The following is an 11724-nucleotide window of genomic DNA, read 5'->3' as shown; positions in this document are numbered from 1 at the left end:
CATCAAGGCTTGAAATTTTTGGTGCATTTCACAACCTAAACGGCATAACCAAATATTGGTAGAGAACTCTCTCAGTCTGAAATTCTCTGTTTTGTACTCATCACCTTCCTTGATTTTAAATCGGTGATAGCCTCATCTCAAATCAATTTTAAGTGAAGAAGAAACATGCACCTTTTTCAACTCATCAATTCATGGATTAGGGAATATATTCTTGATTGTAGATTTATTCAAATCCTTATAGTCCACACACATGCAAAAAGTGCCATCCTTCTTCTTGACAAGGAGTACGAGTGATGCAAAAGGTGATTGGCTAGTAGAAGTAACCCATCCTATGTCCATAAGCTCTTGCAGTTGCTTTGCCACTTCATCCTTCTCCACTTTTAACAATCTATAAGGTGGTTTGTTAATGGGCTTGGTATGCAGATCAAGATCTATCCCATGATCCCCTCCCTTTCAGCAAGCACTTTGGCATTTGGAACACATCCTCATACTCCTTTAACAATTACTTCATACCTTTATGCAAAAACTCTCCCTTTTTCTCATTGCTTTCTTCTTTGCAAAGCTATAAAACATATATGCATCCCATTTTCTTTCACTCCCTCTTGAGTTGTGTTACATTATCTTGATACTTGGCACATGAGTTTCGGTAAATGTAACCTCATGGTTTACATCCATGAAACTCATATACCCTTGTTGTAAACTGATGTGAAACAACCTAAGAGTTACCAAACAATCACATCCCACAACAATTTCAATGGGACCCATATTCAATACAAGTAAGTCAGCCTTGCAAGTGTAATCATTTGTGAGAATTCACCTCACATCTTTGCATACCATTATGCAATCCATCTTTGCTCAATTAGCCACTTGAACCTATTTCCACATAAAGATAAATCTATAGTCTATAATTTGAGACTGAACATGTATTTGGTGTTGAAAAAAGCTATGTGTGCTTCCACTCTCACTCAAAATATGTGCCACCCTTCCATTAATGCACGCCTTCAACCTAAATGTATTTGCTCCTTTGCAACTGGCATAGGCATCACTTGTTGAGATCTTGCATAGGGTAGCCATATTGCCCTTATCATGATAATCACACATAGGCAATGGTAACCCGTCATCATAGTCAGCATATCCCTTCTTTGATCCACCCGGGTCAAGAGGGAATTCACCATCCTTTTCTACATCTTCGAATTCATTGTTGGCATCTTCAAAATACTCCTTATATTCATCCACATCCTCTTTAATATCTTCATGGAAAGGTTTGGTGTGAGAATAATACTTAGGGTCATATTTTTGGCCTTATAAAACTTCCAATGATCCTTGTTCCATTTGTCACCACACTTGAAGCACAAAACCTTGTCCTTCAAATCATTAATATGATCTTCCTCGATAATCTTGCTCTTGTTAGATGCTTTCGTATCAACTTGTTTCCCATCACCATTTGGAGGAGGTCGAGGAAATGAGTTACCAAATCTGAAAGTTCCCCTTCCACCTTTTCCATTTGCCTAAAGTTGAATATACAAGGACCCCTGTGATAAGAAACTCCACTTGAAGATTTGCCTAAAGTTAAATCAGCCCTAAAATTATGCCTTGCTCCACTAGCATGTGTATACTTTGTTTGCCTTATAGATCTTCGCAAGAAGCATGGCCTCCTTGATGGTTTCGGGCCTTTAAGAATCCATATCTACCTTGATGTTGTTTTGTAGCCCTTTGATAAACTTTCTCAAATTTTTCTCCTCACTCAATCATTCCACATAAAGTGAAAACTTCATGAACTTGTGCACATAATCCTTGACATTGCCTATTTGAGTGAGATCATCCCATTTCTCCACCATCCTTGATCTATCAAGGGATGAAACAAATGTTCTCCTCGTCTCATTCTTGAAAACTATCCAAGTAGTGATCAAATATCCATGAGCATTTAAGTGCCTCCACCATGCATGGACACAACCTTCTAGATGCAAAGTAGGAAACAAAACCTTGTCCCTATCACTACGAGGACTAAGTTCAAAGTAAAGATCCATCTTATCAATCCATTCTTTGAACTCCTCATTGGTTGAGCCTTCACCCTTGAACTTAGTAAAAGTCAACTTGTCCTTCACTCCCTTAAACTCATCTTCATCACACCACCTTGATGATGAACAGGCGGTCTACGCTCAATTGGTCTAACATGATTGCCCCCAAACTCATTGAAGTGATGAGTTCTACCATGAATAGGTTCCATCCAATTAAAATGATGACCCATCTCATCAAAGTTATGACCACTCATGTGTGAAGTATGATGACCACTCATGTGTAAAGTATGATGATCCATCTCATCAAACTGATGACCACTCATGTGTGGGTGATTCCAATTTCCATTCACCCTTGATTCTTCCAAAACTATGCCTTTACTTTTTTCAACATTTCTCCCTTGCAATGATGAAAGCCCATTCATAGGACCATGCATAGGCATACCAAGATTAATTGTTCCACCTTGATGCTTCATTGATGGAGGAATCTTTTTCTTTCCAATAAGAGACCCACGATTCCCATCAACATGGTGCATACTAGCTTGAGGAGTATGCAATGCATTTTCATACTAGCTTGAGGAGTATGCAATGTATTTGCATGTTAAGGTCCCGTAAATGCTCCATAAGCTTGTGGCCCATCAGTTAAAAAGTGTTTGGTGCATATGGTTGCAACATAAGTCTGCCATAAACTTCTTTACCTTTATCCGTATCTTGCCTCAAGCTTGAGATTTCATCATGCAACTTCTTGCTCATAGAGTCAAGCTTTTCCACCATGAACTGAAATCTTTGGTCTAGCCTTTCAATCATAGTTTGCATGAGATACATCATGTTGTTCATGTTCATGTTTTCTCCTTTAGGTATTTGTGAAACATTTACCTCTTGATGCACGCCTTCATTGATATTACCACTAATTTCTTCTTGCATAGCTCCTTGAGCATTCTAATTTGCTTCTTGTCTTGCATCTGATGTGCCCACTTCATATTCAAGAGCTCCCTTGCAATTCCCCTTGTTGAGTTTGGCCTTCGGCATCATCTCAATTACTCAAAAGACTTTTGAATGGGTTCTCAAAATCTAAATTATATGGTCTTTAGCTCTAAAAGAAGGTATTTCAATGCTCTATCCACTTATGTAGTTGGCTTTGACTTGTTCAACCATGTACTATTCTCTGTTTTGACTTTTCTAGAATATATATAAGCATACCGTATGGGTTTAGCAAAAAAGGATTTTTAAAATCCCTCTTTTACACATTTCTATCATATAAACGGGTTCCATTTAAAGGGGGTATTCACAAGTTGAATAGAAAAATGGTATGTTTTATTCATAAAAAATTCACAGATAAGGGATTTTAAAAATAGACCTTAAATGCACCTGATACAAAGGGTTTACTCAAAGTGAGCCCCTTGAGCCTCATTGTTGTCGGCCTCCTTGCTCACTTGGGTGGGTGCAGCTACTTCCAAGGCTTTCATTGACTCTAGGCCTGCTTGCCTAAAGTCAACAAAAGCCTCCTTGCCCACTTGGCTAGGTGTAGTTGCTTCTAAGGCTTTTGTTGACTCTAGGACTTCTGTCTAGGTTGTTGGATTTGTAATTCCAAATCCTTCATCTAGATATCCAACCTATGAATGGTGGGAAACCATCTATTTAAAGGAAGATATGGAGACTCGCATCGCCAACTGTTAATTTGTCGAGATACTCTCCCCACACCTCCCTCAGGTCATCTATACCATGACCTTCCCATTGCTCCATCTTTTTGATAGCTATCTAATAGACTTTGGGAACTCTTCTACATCCAGAACCACTAGTCTGGCTTATTCTTTGACCAACTCTACTTTGTCTTTGTCGGCCCGTTCCTGTAGCTCCTTAATAATCTGAAGGCGGTCCTCTCTGATTAGGGTGCCTTGGCCCTCCATTCTTGCTTGGATTTCCCTGATCCTAGCCAAGTCATCCTGTAATTACATAGTTACTTGCTCCTTCCTAGCCACTATCATCTCCTTCATATTTTTAATTTGCATATTTATTTCTCTGTTGGCCTTCTAGAGTTCCTACTTTTTCCTTTGCATCTTGTCCTCCATCATCCTCTTGCACATCTCTTCCTGCAGATGTACGAGCTCGATTCTCACCATATAGATAATAACATCCTTTTCCTTGATGAAATCCTATAGCTTAGTCATTTCTTTCAACCCATCTGCCATCATGCAGCGTTGGAGGTAGTTGAGAGCTTCTACACCTAGTTTGTGTTGCTGGACTCTATAAAGTTTGCAAAGTTGGTTTTAAAGAGGTCTGATTGTGCTAGTTCAATCTACAAGTTTGCGGTGGTGGTAGCTTCCTGGTGGTGCTACTCCAGTCTTTGTGTGATAGGATAGACTTGTTAATATTGACTAGGTCCTCCTGCTTAAGCTACTGGCTTCCCATTTCCTATGTTGCCCTTTTGGTCCCCTCCTTAGCAGTCCTTCCGTTCTTGTTTCCTCTCTTCTTCTCTAGGTGACTCTGTTGTAGTAGCAAGGGACACTATCAGTGTCTCTCTTTGAATGAGTTGTTGCCTTCTCACCCAAATTCGGGAGTCACAAGTTCCCATTGCTTCCATGTACTACTCTAGATCCGAGGGAGGGACCACTTCCCTATCTGGCTGTGCCTCCTTGAGAGCTGCTCCAGCCCTATCTTGCCACCTTAGGCGCTTAGTTGGTTTATGAATTTTGCAATTTTGGTCCCGGTTGAATGGCCTTAAGGCACATGCCCACTTGTTGAGCCGTCTCGATTAAATTCTGCATACATTTTAGAGAAGTCTCCTTCTAGATGCCCATGCTCTTTTGTTCCATTTCTTCTTAGATTCTCTTATGAAGGTTCTCCTTTTGCCCTTTTTCCCTTTTTGCCCAGCCTTGAAAGTCCTCTAGCATCTTGTCCTTTGTTCGCACTTCCTCTATACGCCTTTCTCATGGCCTCGATTTGGTCTTTTCTTTTCCTCAGGTTAGCATTGGGTTTTTCTAGCATACAAAAGGGTACCATTTAAAGGGGGTATTCAGAGGTTGAATAGGGAAAGTGTATGTTTTATTCATAAAAAATTCATAGATAAGGGATTTTAAAAATAGACCTTGAATGCATGTGATACAGAGGATTTACTCAAAGTGAGCCCGCCATGCCTCACTGTTGTTGTTGGCCTCCTTCTCCACTTGGGTGGGTGCATCTACTTCCAAGGCTTTTGTTAACTCTAGGCCTACTTGCCCAAACTCAACAAAAGCCTCCTTGCCCACTTTGGTTGGGTGTAGTTGTTTCTAAGGCTTTTGTTGAGTCTTGGTCTCCTGTCTGGGTTAGATTCAGATTTCCAAATCTTTCATCCAGATTTCCACCTTGTGAATGGTGGGGAGCCATCTGTCTGTAGATGTAAGTACTCACATCGCAATTGTTCATTTATGGAGATACTCTTCCTATACCTCCTTTAGGTTCTCTAGATAGCAACATCCTTTTCCTTGATGATGTCCTATAGCTTGATCATTTCCTTCAACCCATCTACCATCATGCTGCATTGGAGGTAGTTGAGAGCTCCTACACCCAGTTTGTGTCGGGTGGACTCTATGAAGTTTGCAAAGCTTGTTGTAGAGAGGTCTGATTGTGCTAGTTCAATCTATAAATTTTCGGTGGTGGTAGCTTCCTCGTGGTGTTGCTCCACTCTCCCTGTGTGATAAGATAGACTTTCTAATATTGACCAAGTCCTCCTTAAGTTAATGGCTTTCCATTTCCTATGTTTTCCTACTAGTCCCCTCCTTAGCAGTCCTTCTCTTCTTGTTGCTTGTTTTCGTCTCTAGGTGACTCCGTTGTAGCGAGGGGCACTAGCAGTGTCGTTGTTTGAATGAGCTTTTTCATCCTTTATCAACTCTAGGAGTCAGAAGTTCCCGTTGTTGTCATCATGTACTACTTTGGATCATCGGAGGGAGGGGCCTCTTCCCTATCCGGCTGCGCCTCCTTAAGAGGAGGTGCTCTGGCCCTATCTTGATGCCTTAGGTGCTTAGCTTGTTCATGAATTTTGTAATATTGTTCCCAGCTAGAAGGCCTTAATGCACATGCTTGCTTGTTGAGCCATCTCGATTAAATTTTTCATACATTATGTCATGCTAGATCTTGAAATCATGTGGTTGAAACTATATTAGGAGCAGTTTAGCATATATAAAAGCTTTACCAATTTAATGTTTAAGAATATTCTAAGTTAAAATTACAACTAGATGATCTTATCAAGAAAAGTATCATAAGGCCTAGCCCTTTCTCCTTGGGGTGCACCAATTATATTTCATAAAAAAAAGGATGACACCTATGATTTATGTGTGGATTGTGGAAGATTAAAGAGATAGACCATTAAAAACAAAATATCCTATACCTCACATAGAAGATCTTCTTATTCAAACCGCTAAAGAAAAGTTTTTTTTCAAGTAGACCTACGATCTAGTTATTGTCAGCACATCAAGACTTAAAAACAAGAGGATATCTTCAAGACTAGTTTTAGGATTAGGTATGGTCACCGCAACTTTATGGTCTTAACTTCTGCTTTCATGGGTGCCTTTAACTATATTTTCATGTCAAGTTTTCTACTTTATTTGATTCAAAGAGAATCTCATATATTAGTTACCCATAAGAGATTTCTTATTTTATATAGCTTTTTTTTATTATTTTTTGGGTTGTGACTCTGTATCATCTTTATAGAACTAAGGCTTATATGCAAGGATACACCTTCTTACAAGATATACAAGGTGTACCAATGTGTTCACAAAATAATAGTATCTGTACAAATTCAAGTTTACCAATTGTATACTCATTATCAATGTCTATTGATGTGTGTCACGATATTCTGGTAACAACAATAGCTGTACAACTTCAAGTTTACCATTTAAGGTATTCGATGCATATTTTTCTATGCAATGTGTATCAAAGTGTTTAAGAAATGTGTTCAATACATATCAACTGTGTTTAGTGTGTATCGAAGTGTTTAAAAAATATGTTCAATACATATTATCCGTGTTCATCAGTGTTTATGAAAGTGTTCAAGTAATAATAGTAGCTTTACAAATTAAAGTTCAACGTTTTTATACTCAATATTATGAATAATGTTATTGTTTTTATAAATAATATTTAATTCATGATGGAAACAAAGTGCAGCACAAAAATATGTCGAAATGGTCTCAAAAAGTATGATCACCTGTGTTTTTTAATATATTACTTGATTTGATTAATCAACAGTCACCATTGCACGTCATTTTTGTATTCAAGGTGTCAAAATGGCATCACAAAGTATGATCATTTTTATTAATGCAAGCATAACTCATGGTTTGATTGATTAGTGAGTCATTGTTGCATGTGTAACACTACAAGGAAAAGCGACCATAGACGCGTTTATAGGCACATTTTGACAACGTGGTTTAAAATATTATGGGCATGTTTATAAGCGTGTCTAAAATCACATCTATCGACATGCATCTATATGCGCGTCTATATGTGCATCTATATGCATGTCTATAAGCGAGTCTATATTAGTATAGAGGTTCTTATAGACACGCATATAGACGTGCTTATAGCCTCCATTATAGACGCACTCTGGAATTTAAAAAAATTTCCAAAGAGCTACCTGTACAAATGTATCTGTACATGTAGCTGCATTTTTTGCACAAGTAGCTCTATGGTTTAAGGTTTTTCTTACTTGTACATAGACGAATAAAGATCAGCAAAGATATCAACATAAAAACTTAAATTAAAGATAGATATGCACAAAAAGATTTGTGAACACACTTCAAATATTGATTAAAGAAGATGAGAAACTACATTTTATATCCAAAAAATTATCCATACACGATCTTAGCCACATAAGGCTTGAATAAAAACATAGATATATAAAGAAGATGAAAATTTTTATCTTATATCCAAGAAGTTGTCCATACATGATGGTAGGCACATGAGGCTTGAAAAAAAAACATAGTTACATAAACCAAAACTATACATGAAGAAAAACTAGTGGGCGACTACTTGGAGGAGTCATCACTCTCTGAGTCATCTTGTCCACCTTGTGCCTACACAAAGTTGTCCATACATGATGGTAGGCACATGAGGCTTGAAAAAGAAACATAGTTGCATAAACCAAAACTATACATGAAGAAAAACTAGCGGGCGACTACTTGGAGGAGTCATCACTCTCCGAGTCATCTTGTCTTCCTTCTTGTCCATCTTATGCCTACACAAAGTTAAGATATATATAAATAAAAATAGAAAGTATTATAAAGGTCGAAACATGTTTTGTAAATAAAAATAAAAAATATTACTTGCAATGGTGTTCTCCTTGCTCGATTGTATTATTCGTCGGCGGTGGAGATGATCCCTTCATGAAGGTAATCTCATGTATCTCCTCTACTGTGGCAAAACGATGGTAGCTCTACCCACAATGTCACGCTACATCACAAGACAAACATTATAACACAACTCAAATAGAGAGAATACAAAGAAAAGACATAAAGTTGCACTATACATACAAACTCCGCCTCCCATGATGCACGACATCCAAATCCGAAGTGCGACGATCCATATCGCTCCATTTGTATATTCATTCGCACCTCTCTTTGTTGCTGGTTCACTACTTCTTCTAAGAGCTCCTTCTTGGCTCTCTTACACTCACCCTTATGAGTAATAGATGGCTTACTATGTCCATTTTGATCGACATCTATTCGGGCTTTCTCCTCCTTTGCATATCTCCTTTTACTAGAGACCTCCTATTCTTAAGTATGTCTTTGATCTTGTGTCATGCCATCTATTGTTAAACCTTTGGTTGTGAGGATTAGGATACTTTTTGTGGATAGCTTTAATGCAATTAACCACTAGGCTCTCTCTTCACTGCTTAAAATGTATAAAGTAGTCTTTATAGTGTGTAAAAACTACTTGGCATGCAAGTAGTTTAACACCTCCTTCCCACCACGAGAGTCATCAACTATGCCACCCAAATCTATGATATCATAATATGATATATCACCATGATGTTGTGATGACTCTAAAGAACTATCCCCACCCCCAAAGCACTACCCTAGGCATCCTCCATCTCCTCTCCACGAGAGTCATCAACTATGCCACCCAAATCTATGATATCATAATATGATATATCACCATGATGTTGTGATGACTCTAAAGAACTATCCCCACCCCCAAAGCACTACCCTAGGCATCCTCCATCTCCTCTACCTCCACTCTTAGTGCTAGTGTGGCATTAGATACGAGTGCCACTATCTCCATGACTACTCTCCCTATGACAATTACTTCCACTCTCATGAAAGACATGATAACTATGAGGTGTCACATCTCCTGAAGGTGGAGGTGTAGGAGATGTTGTAGCACTAACTGGGGCTGAACGATGAGGGGTGAATGTAAAGGCAGGTGAAGTGTGCCTGGTAGGGGTAAAGTGCCTGGCAAGGGACCCTGTTGGGCTGTGGGCGGCGGACTTGTTATTAAAGCACTATGCATTATGCAAGCCTTATGCAAGCCGTTTTATGTAAGCCTTGCATAAAGCATTATGCATGAGGCCTTATGCATAATGCATGCATGAGAATTATTCATCATAAACCTTATGCGCAAACCTACAAAACAAATCCCCAGCACCCAAGGGTGCAATAATAATAGAGGGAAGATATGAAAGCACTTATCTCTTTTTTGTGTTGTTGAAAGAGAGGATTAGAGGACCTACAAAACCAACAAAAGGGTGAGGAGTAGATTAGTAATGTATACATACAAAAGATTATGCAAGCTATGCCGCTATGCAAGCCCCTTGCAAGTCCTAAGCCTTATGCAAGCTATGCTAAAGCTTATGCATAAATTATGCATGAGGCCTTATGCATAAAGCCTTAGGCATAATGCTTTATGCATTAGGCCTTATGCATGATAAAGCTTTAAGCATAACGCTTTATGCATGAGGCCTTATGCATAAAGCATTATGCATAAGGCTTATGCATAAAGCACTACTACGCATAAGGCCTTAAGCATAAAACTATGCATGAGGCCTTGTTCATAAAGCTATGTATTAGGCCTTATGCATGAGGCCTTATGCATAAAGCTATGCATGAGGCTTATGTATAAAGTATTATGCATAAAGCATAGCTTATCCATAAAGCATGTATGAGCATTATGCATAAAGAAAAATTAAATCAAGTTATGCTAAAGCTTATGCATAAAGCATGCATGAGGCCTTATGCATGCTTTAAACATAATGCAAGCTATACTAAAGCTTATACATAAAGCATGCATGAGGCCTTATACATAAAGCTTTAAGCATAATACTTTATGCATGAGGCCCTTGCATAATAAAACTTTAAGCCTAATGCTTTATGCATGAGGGCTTATGCATAAAGCTTATGAATAAATCATTATGCATAAGGCCTTAAGCATAAAACTATGCATGAGGCCTTATGCATAAAGCATGCATGAGGCCTTATGCATAAAGCCTATGCATAAATATATACATGAGACCTTATGGATAAAGCTATGCATGAGGCTTATGCATAAAGCATGCGTAAAGATATTGCATATAGCTTATGCGCAAACCTACAAAATAAATCCCTAGCACCCAAAGGTGCAATAAAAATAGAGGAAAGAGAGAAAAGATAGAAAATCACTTACCTCTTTTTTGTGATGATGAAAGAGAGGATTAGACGATCTCATACAAAAAAAGGGTGAGGAAAGGATTAGTAATGCATACATACAAAAGCTTATGCAAGCTATGCAAGCCTTATGCAAACTATGCCGCTATACAAGCCTTATGCAAGCTATGCTAAAGCTTATGCATAAAGCATGCATGAGGCCTTGTGCATAAAGCATGCATGAGGCCTTATGCATAAAGCATATGCATAAAGCTATGCATGAGTCCTTATGCAGCTATGCATATGAGGCCTATGCATAAAGCACTATGCATATGAGGCCTATGCATAAAGCACTATGCAAGAGCCACGCCAGCCTATACTAAACCGTACCCCGGCACTATGCATTAAGCAGCATGCATGCATAGAGCTTAATGCATGCATAGAGTAAGCTCTATGCATGCATTAAGCTCTATGCATAGAGCCTAATAATGCATGCATAGAGGTCTATGCATAGAGCGTAATCTATACATAGATCTCTATGCATTATGAATGCATACATAGATCTTAATCTATGCATTAAGCTCTATGAATAGAGTTTAATGCATAGATTAAGCTCTATGATTAGAGCTCTATTCATAGATTAAGCTCTATGCATAGAGGACTTACAAAATAAAACCCCTCTTTTTGGTAGATAAAAATAGAGAAAAAAGAGGATAAAAAGATAAGAAAGACAGAAAAGATAGGAAAGCACTTACCTCTTTTTGGTAATGTTAAAAGAGAAGATTAGAAGACCTACAAAACCAACAAAAGGGTGAGTAAAGGATTAGTAATGCGCATACATACAAAATCCCTAAGAACCTGATGCATACATACAAAATCAAAAATATTAAGCTATGTACATAGAGCTTAATGCATACATAGAGGTCGATGCATAGAGCGTAATCTATGCATAGATCTCTATGTATTATGAATGCATGCATAGAGCTTAATCTCTGCATTAAGCTCTACGAATAGAGCTTAATGCATAGATTAAGCTCTACGAATAGAGCTCTATTCATAGATTAAGCTCTATCCATAGAGGACCTACAAAATAAAACCCCTCTTTTTGGTAGATACAAATA

This window comes from Cibotium barometz, chromosome 23 (assembly GCF_041138505.1).
Source record: "Cibotium barometz isolate CiBa-2024 chromosome 23, ASM4113850v1, whole genome shotgun sequence".
Taxonomy (NCBI): domain Eukaryota; kingdom Viridiplantae; phylum Streptophyta; class Polypodiopsida; order Cyatheales; family Cibotiaceae; genus Cibotium; species Cibotium barometz.
The sequence above is the reverse complement of the archived record's forward strand: the minus strand, read 5'-3'. Positions refer to the sequence as shown.